Source organism: Trachypithecus francoisi, unplaced genomic scaffold (assembly GCF_009764315.1).
Source record: "Trachypithecus francoisi isolate TF-2019V2 unplaced genomic scaffold, Tfra_2.0 Lachesis_group6, whole genome shotgun sequence".
Classification (NCBI taxonomy): Eukaryota; Metazoa; Chordata; class Mammalia; order Primates; family Cercopithecidae; genus Trachypithecus; species Trachypithecus francoisi.
In genome coordinates, this window is record NW_022681471.1 from 101,408,221 (window position 1) to 101,415,519 (window position 7,299).

At 37.9% G+C, this 7,299-nt stretch overlaps 1 pseudogene; it reads left to right on the plus strand.

Moving 5' to 3' along the window:
- Positions 1-2,588: 2,588 nt before the first annotated feature.
- Positions 2,589-7,299, plus strand: LOC117077813 (annotated as a pseudogene).

The following is a 7,299-nucleotide window of genomic DNA, read 5'->3' on the forward strand; positions in this document are numbered from 1 at the left end:
AAATACCATTCAGGACATAGGCATGGGCAAAGATTTCATCACAAAAAAGTCAAAATCTATTGCAACAAAAGTCAAAATTGCAAACGGCATCTAATTAAACTATGGAGCTTCTGCACAGCAAAAGTAATTATCATCAGAGTGATGAGGCAACCTACATAATTGGAGAAAATTTTTGCAATCTATCCTCCTGACAAAGGTCTAATATCCAGAATCTACACGGAACTGAAACAAATTTACAAGAAAACGACAAACAAACCCATTAAATGTGGACAAAGGACATGAACAGACCAAATGCTTTTGAGGATGTGGAGAAACTGGATTTTACATACAGTATTGGTGGTAATGGGAAGCAGCAAAACCACTCTGAAAACAATATGTCAGTTTTCAATATAACTAAACATGCAACTGCCATATGACTCAGCAATTGTACTCTTGGGTATTCATCCCTAATAAATAAAGTGTATGTTCACACAAAAATCTATACATGAAAGTTCATGGCAGATTTACTTTTTAGTAGCCAAAAAGTGTGAACAATGTAGATATCTTTTAATAGTTAAATGGCTAAACATATTATGTTAGCCATGTGAATATTACAAAGATTCATGCTATGGAATACTACTCTGTGATATAAAGGAACATATTATTTAGGTACAACAACCTGGTTAAATCTCCAGAGAATTGTGCTGAATGAAAAAATCCAATCCCTAAATAGAACATACTGGATGATCCCACTTATGTAATATTTTTGAAATGACAAAATTATAGAAATGGAGAACATATAAGTAGTTGCCAGGGGTAAAAGAGGGGATTGGGATGGCATGGGAAGGAGCTTGGGTACAAAAGGACAACATTAAAGGAGCCTGGTAATGGCACCGTTGTGTATTTTGAGTATATATATCCATGTCAACATCTTTTGTGCTATTATACTAGCACTAGCAAGATATTACTATTGGGGTAACTGGGCAAAGGGTATATGAGATGTCAGTTTTTTATTTTTACAACTGCATGTAAATTTAAATTTTTAATTTAAGAAAGAATATTAAAAACATGTTTTAAGTATAACTACTTCAAATTTCTTCCCAGGGGCTTTCTTTCACACATGTGTGAGTTAATGCCATAAGAAAGTTAATTATACTAGGGAGCAGTTCTTAGCAACAACACCTGTGACCAGAAAAATAAGAATGTGTAATTCTAAACCTCTCTTGGATGAGGATACTATAAATCTTTATTAAATGTTATTTGACTCAGTGGGAAAGAATATGCAGAAATTGGAGCCCTAATACATCACCGGTGCTAATGTAAAATGGTGCAAGTGCTGTGGAAAAGAGTGTGGCAATTTCAAAAAATTAAAAATAGAGTTTCCATATGACCCAGTAATTCACTTCAGGATATATATCCAAGAAATGGAAATCAAAGACTCGAAAATATATTTGTATAGCCATGTTCATAGCAGCATTATTTATAATAGCCAAAAGGAGGAAGGAACTTAAGTGTTCATCGATGGATGAATGCATACACAAAATGTGGCATATACATACAGTGGAATATTACTCAGCATAAAAGGAAATTTAATCCCATCACATACTACAACATGAAAGAACCTTGAAGATATTATGCTAAGTGAAATAAGCCAGTCTCAAAAGGACAACACTGTATGCTTCCACTTACTGCCTATGGGCTTTCTTTCACACATGTGTGAGTAATAGTGTGAGTACCTAGACTAGTCAAAATCATCGAGACAGAAAATAATATGGTGTTTGCCTGGGGCTGTGGAATGGAGAAAGAGGGAATTATTGTTTACTGGGTACAGAGTTTCAGCTTGGAAAGATAAAAAGTGTTTTGGAGATTGACACTCGTGATGGTTGCACAGCAATTTGAATGTACTTAATGCCACTGAACTGTACACTTAAAAGTGGTTAATGGGTACATTTTATGCTATGTATATTTCACCATAATAAAAAATGTTAAAATGAAAATGTACTTGACTCAGATATGTAAGGTACCTCATAGTATTTTTTTTTTTCCTCTATCTATCTAGCTATATACTTCATCTTCCTCACTCCAACTTGGTCTGACTTTGGTAACATGTGGAGACCGTCAACCTCCTATGTTTTTTATCCATATACCAGTATTCTTGTGCATCCTCTTTAAATGGGTCTAAAAGGAAATCCATTTGCTAAGTTCATTCAGAGTATAGAATTTATGCTTGAAATTTAAGAGTGAAGGATAAACTTATAAAACCCAGATACAATCCATGAAACCCAAGGATAGGCAATACAGACAGACATCCCCAGAATATGAACAAGCCATTGGAATGTCATTAGTAAACAAACATCTCCAATTTGTCTCTTGATGGATATTTGCCTTATTTCTCTATCTGAAGTCAGGAATTGTTGATGCTTTTCTTGCTGCATACAGTGCTACCTCTCAGCCCCAAACTTACCTGAGTAGGTGAGACCAAATAGCTTCTTCAGTTGCAATGAGAAATGCCTAGAAAGAGAATCTAATTTTTTTTTTCTAGGTCGATTCCATATCCCTTATTCAAGTAACCATGGGGTCATGTGGGAGAATAAACATGGATATTGAGGATGAGTCCAGTGAATCGAGAGTTTCATCAGTTACTACTAGTACCTCCTCCATCATTTCTTAACATTCACTGTCTAATACCTGACAATCTTGTCTATGGCAAATTTCTGCCTGAAGGCTTTCTTTCACCCATGTGTAAGTTAATGCCCTAAGAAGGTTAGTGCTCTTAGGGAGCAGCCTTTTGAAATGACAAATGGGAATTAGAGGATAAATACTGGACCCAACATTCCCCTGGAAAAGGAAGGGGTTAACTCTGAGGCATATATTATTCCGGATTCCAGAGGTCTCCAGTAGAAGTGAGCCCCAGTTGCCCATAGCACTAACCTTGTAATAACACACCCTTTTCTGGCTTTATCCTCTTTTTCATTTCAGTTTCTCACTCCCCTAATGGTGCTTCCTTTGGTCAACTTCCAAGTAAACTATAATATCTCAAATTCCCATCCAAGGTTTTATGGCCTTCATTCAGTGCTGGCATGATGGAGGGAAACAGAAGAGGCTAATAATTGATAAAGGTAAGAGAGGTAAGCAAGAGCCATAAGAAAGCAGTATCTACAGTGGACACCACTGAGTCAGTGTATAAAAAGTAAATATGGCTTGAACACCGGAGGAAGATCTGATCTGTGCAGAACAAGAAAGAAGAATTGTTCCAGAACAGGGCTCAAAGTCTTTAACCAGATCGTGGAGTAAAATAATTAAGAGGCAAGCCAAGTAAAATTCATAACTTTGGAATCTTAGCAGATTGAAACATAAAGGGAGAGGGACCCTGCTGGATGTCTGGGTACAGAGGATTCCCCACCTGTGGTCAAGGACTTGAAGCATACTAAGGATATTTCTCAGCTAAGGTCCAGTAGAGTGAATTAATAGATACATATATTCTTAGTTCACTTGAATAAAGATGTTAATCTGTCTATGCAGACTCTATAATATGGCAAACATGGTAAAACCATATAATATGGTATAATATGGTAAAACATACAATCTATGTCTCAATTTAGGTGAATGTAGTTCTTCTTATAAGAGGAAATGATTGTTTCCTTGTAGGTATACTTTTTTAAAATAAGACCTTCAGCTTAAAGCTCAATAAAAATATCATTTTCAGGCTTAAGAACAGAGTACTTCAGACCTTCACTCAGGTACATGTTAATGTACAAGCAAAGATATAAAGGTTCAACAACCTGATATTCAGTGTAAATGTTTTCACTCTTGCAGAAAAAGGTATAAAAATTATATAACCACCACTAAAATGTAGACACTGAGGCTCTTCTCAGTGATAGCTGATGAGGGGGAACCATTCCAATATCCTTAACTAGTTGATTGAATTGCAGTTTTAGATAACTCTTTAAGTGCTAAGCACCTCTTGAAACTGAGCAGAAAGAATTTTAGTAATCGATTATCCTCTATATTTTTAAACTACTGGATACTCCATAGTAATTTTTACTTCAAAGTGGTTGGATTTCCTTTACGAATTACACTGACAAATCACTAATGGAATGTGAGTTAAAATGAACCAGAGACACCAGTAAAAATGGCATGCTCTGTTTCTTCTTTGATGTAACCCCTTCTGCTCTACAAATTTGGCAAAGGTGGATACAGTATAAAAATAAATAATCAAAGAGACTTGACAAGATAAACATTTTCATAGACCAGAGACAAAAATAGAAGGCTGAAGTGGTTAATGGAGCTGAAGTACTATATTCCAAAGCAGGCAATAGAAGCTACATCTTCATCTCCTCGCGGGTGGGAAGGACTATAGATCCGTGTAAAATGGAGAAATAAAGTTGGCCTCACTGCTTAAATCCAGGAGCTTATGATTCATAAAAGTAGGGTGAAAATATACTGACAACTGGTGCCTGAGGCTACAATTTTTGTGGGGTTTCCAGGCAACATAAGCCTGAGGATACTGGCATAGCCTCAGGACAGGGCTGCCTGAGGCTCAGTAGCCAGTCTTGTAAATCCTTCATATCCCTACCAGGGAGGAGGCACAAACGTTGATTATAATGTAGCCTCATAACTTCTTGTCAGGGAGGAGGGAGACAAGGGAATTAAAGAAAAATAAAGCAATGCAAAGCAAAAAATATGTTCCCCTCAAAGAAGCCTGTGATCCACAATTCTAAAATGCATGAAGAAATCTAAAGCTAAGAAATACAACCAACATTTTAAGTGTTCTTGCCATGAAAAATAAGTATGTGAGAAAATGTATGTTAATTAGCTCAATGTAGCTGTTTTACAATGCATACGTATTTCAAAACAACATGTTGTGCAGGATAAATATATAAACATTTTGCCAATTAAAAAATAAATTAACTTTTAAAAGTAAAAATATAACCAACTAAATACAGAACAGGATTGCCTCTTGATGATGTTAATTGTATGAAATAATTTGACAAATATTTTATAATAAATTTGGTTGGTATACTCAAAGAGATTAAAGCATAACATTCAGAAATGAACAAGAAAGTATTAAACAAGTTACATATATAAAATATGAATATTAAAAATAATCAGGTTGCCAGGGTTGGGTGCACACTGAATAGCTCGCTGAGGGAGCCTAGGGGATTGCTTAGGAATTCTGGCCAGCTGAGTGTTGTCTGTTGCCACCCGTTGATGTCAAGATGACTAAGGCTGGATGGATTTTTGTGGTTGTCCTATGAGAAGGCAGAACACAGTTCTGAAGCTTCTCATTATGTCAGTGGCCACTATGTTCTTTCTCCAGCTGTCTCTTTGCTGTCCTGAGATTTTAAAGTGTTATCTATAAGGTTAATCCACACTTTAGTTATCAGACTACCAGGTTTCTGGCTAAGGAAGAGTTTTATAAATTCTATAGCTTATGTGATTGGAGAGCCTAGTCGTCATTGGGATGAATCATTGGAGGAACAATTTACCCAGGCTTAATTATCACCCCTGCTGCAATCTACCACATACTCCAATTTTTCCAAATCACCATGGACATTCAGAATGTCTGTGTGTCTCCTCCTTCATCGTTATTGTCATTGCCACCTTAAAAAAGAGCTCAAGGATGCAGGCACTGGGCTTCTTTTTGCTGCTGTGTTTGCTATGGTTCCCACATATATCTTCCAATCTGTGACTGGCTCATATGATAAGGAAGGGATTGCCATCTTTTGCATCCTACTCACCTACAATACGTGGATCAAGGCAGTAAAGACTGGTTGCATCTATTGGAGGCTAAGTGTGCCCTTGCTTATTTCTAAATGGACTCTTCATGGGGAGATGTTGTGTTCCTGATCAATTGATCCCTCTCCATCTACCGGTGCTGATGCTCACAGGCTGTTTCTCCCACTGGATCTACATGGCCTGCTGTACTGTTTACTGCCTGGGCACTATTCTTTCTATGCAGACCTGTTCTGTGGCTTTCCAGCCTGTCTTTTCATCAGAGTGCATGGAAACCATTGGGGGTTTTGGTCTCGGCCATATCCATGCCTTTCTGGATTACCTGTGCAAGTTGAATCCACAGCAAATCGCAGTTCTTTTCCAGAGTGTCCTCTCTCTGGTAGGCCTTATCCTTCTCACTATGGGAGCGCTCTTCATGCTGACAGAAAAAAAATCCCTCCCTGGACATGGCATTCTACTCACTGCTATGTCCTTCTTATGCTAAGACCAACATCCGCATCATCGCTTCTGTGTTTGAGCATCAGCCATAACTTGATCCTCATACTATTTTGACTTGCATTTCCTTGTCCTTATGTTTCTAATTGACCTCTATTCCTGCTTAGCAACTTGTTTGATGCTCAGAGGTTTAACATCATTGATGGTGTGACCAGTGTGCACTTTTAAGCTGTAATGGTGCGCCTAATGCTAGTATTGGCGCCTGTTATGTACATTCTTTCCAGCACTGGAGTCTCCCAAATGTTGTCCACATATGGGAAGAAACTGGACATAAGTCATCCAGACAAGAAAAGCAACAGGATTCTACCTATCTGATTTAGAATGAAGCAGCAAGTGGGATGATATTAATGCCAAAATGGCCTTAGTCCATTTTGGCTTTCTTTCTCATCCCCTACACTTTTTACTCAATCCTGGGTGAACAGTAAGGCCTTCTCTTCTTCTACCTTCATCCTATATGCCTGGGGTGGATATGACAGTAGCATTATTTCTGATGACTACTGAGAAGCATATTATTGGCTTTTTCACAATACTCCAGAGGATGCAAAGGTCACATTATGTTGGGATCATAGCTACCAGATTATAGCTAAGGTGAACTGGACAACTTTTGTGGACAACAACACATGAAATAATACCAATATTTCTTGAGTAGTTCAGGCAATGGCATCCACAGAGGAAAACCCTATGAGATCATGAGAAAGCATGAGGTCATTGTTGGAGGCTTCACTGAGTATTGCTATGATGATATCAACGAGTTTCTTTGGGCGGTCCAGATTGGAGGGAGCACAAACACAAGAAAACATATCAAAGAGAATGACTATTGTACTCCAGTTGGGGAATTCTGTGTGGGCCATGAGGGTTCTCCAGCACTGCTCAACTGCCTCATGTACAAGATGTGTTACTATCATTCTGGACAGGTCTACACAAAAGTCAACCATCTACCAGGCTTTGACCATGTCGGAAATGCTGAGATTGGGAATAAAGGCTTACTTTGAGCTTTATGTCCTGGAGAAAGCATATATCACAGAACACTGGCTGGTTAGGAAAGACAAGGTAAAGGATCTGGATAATCCAGGCCCATCAAGGACATAA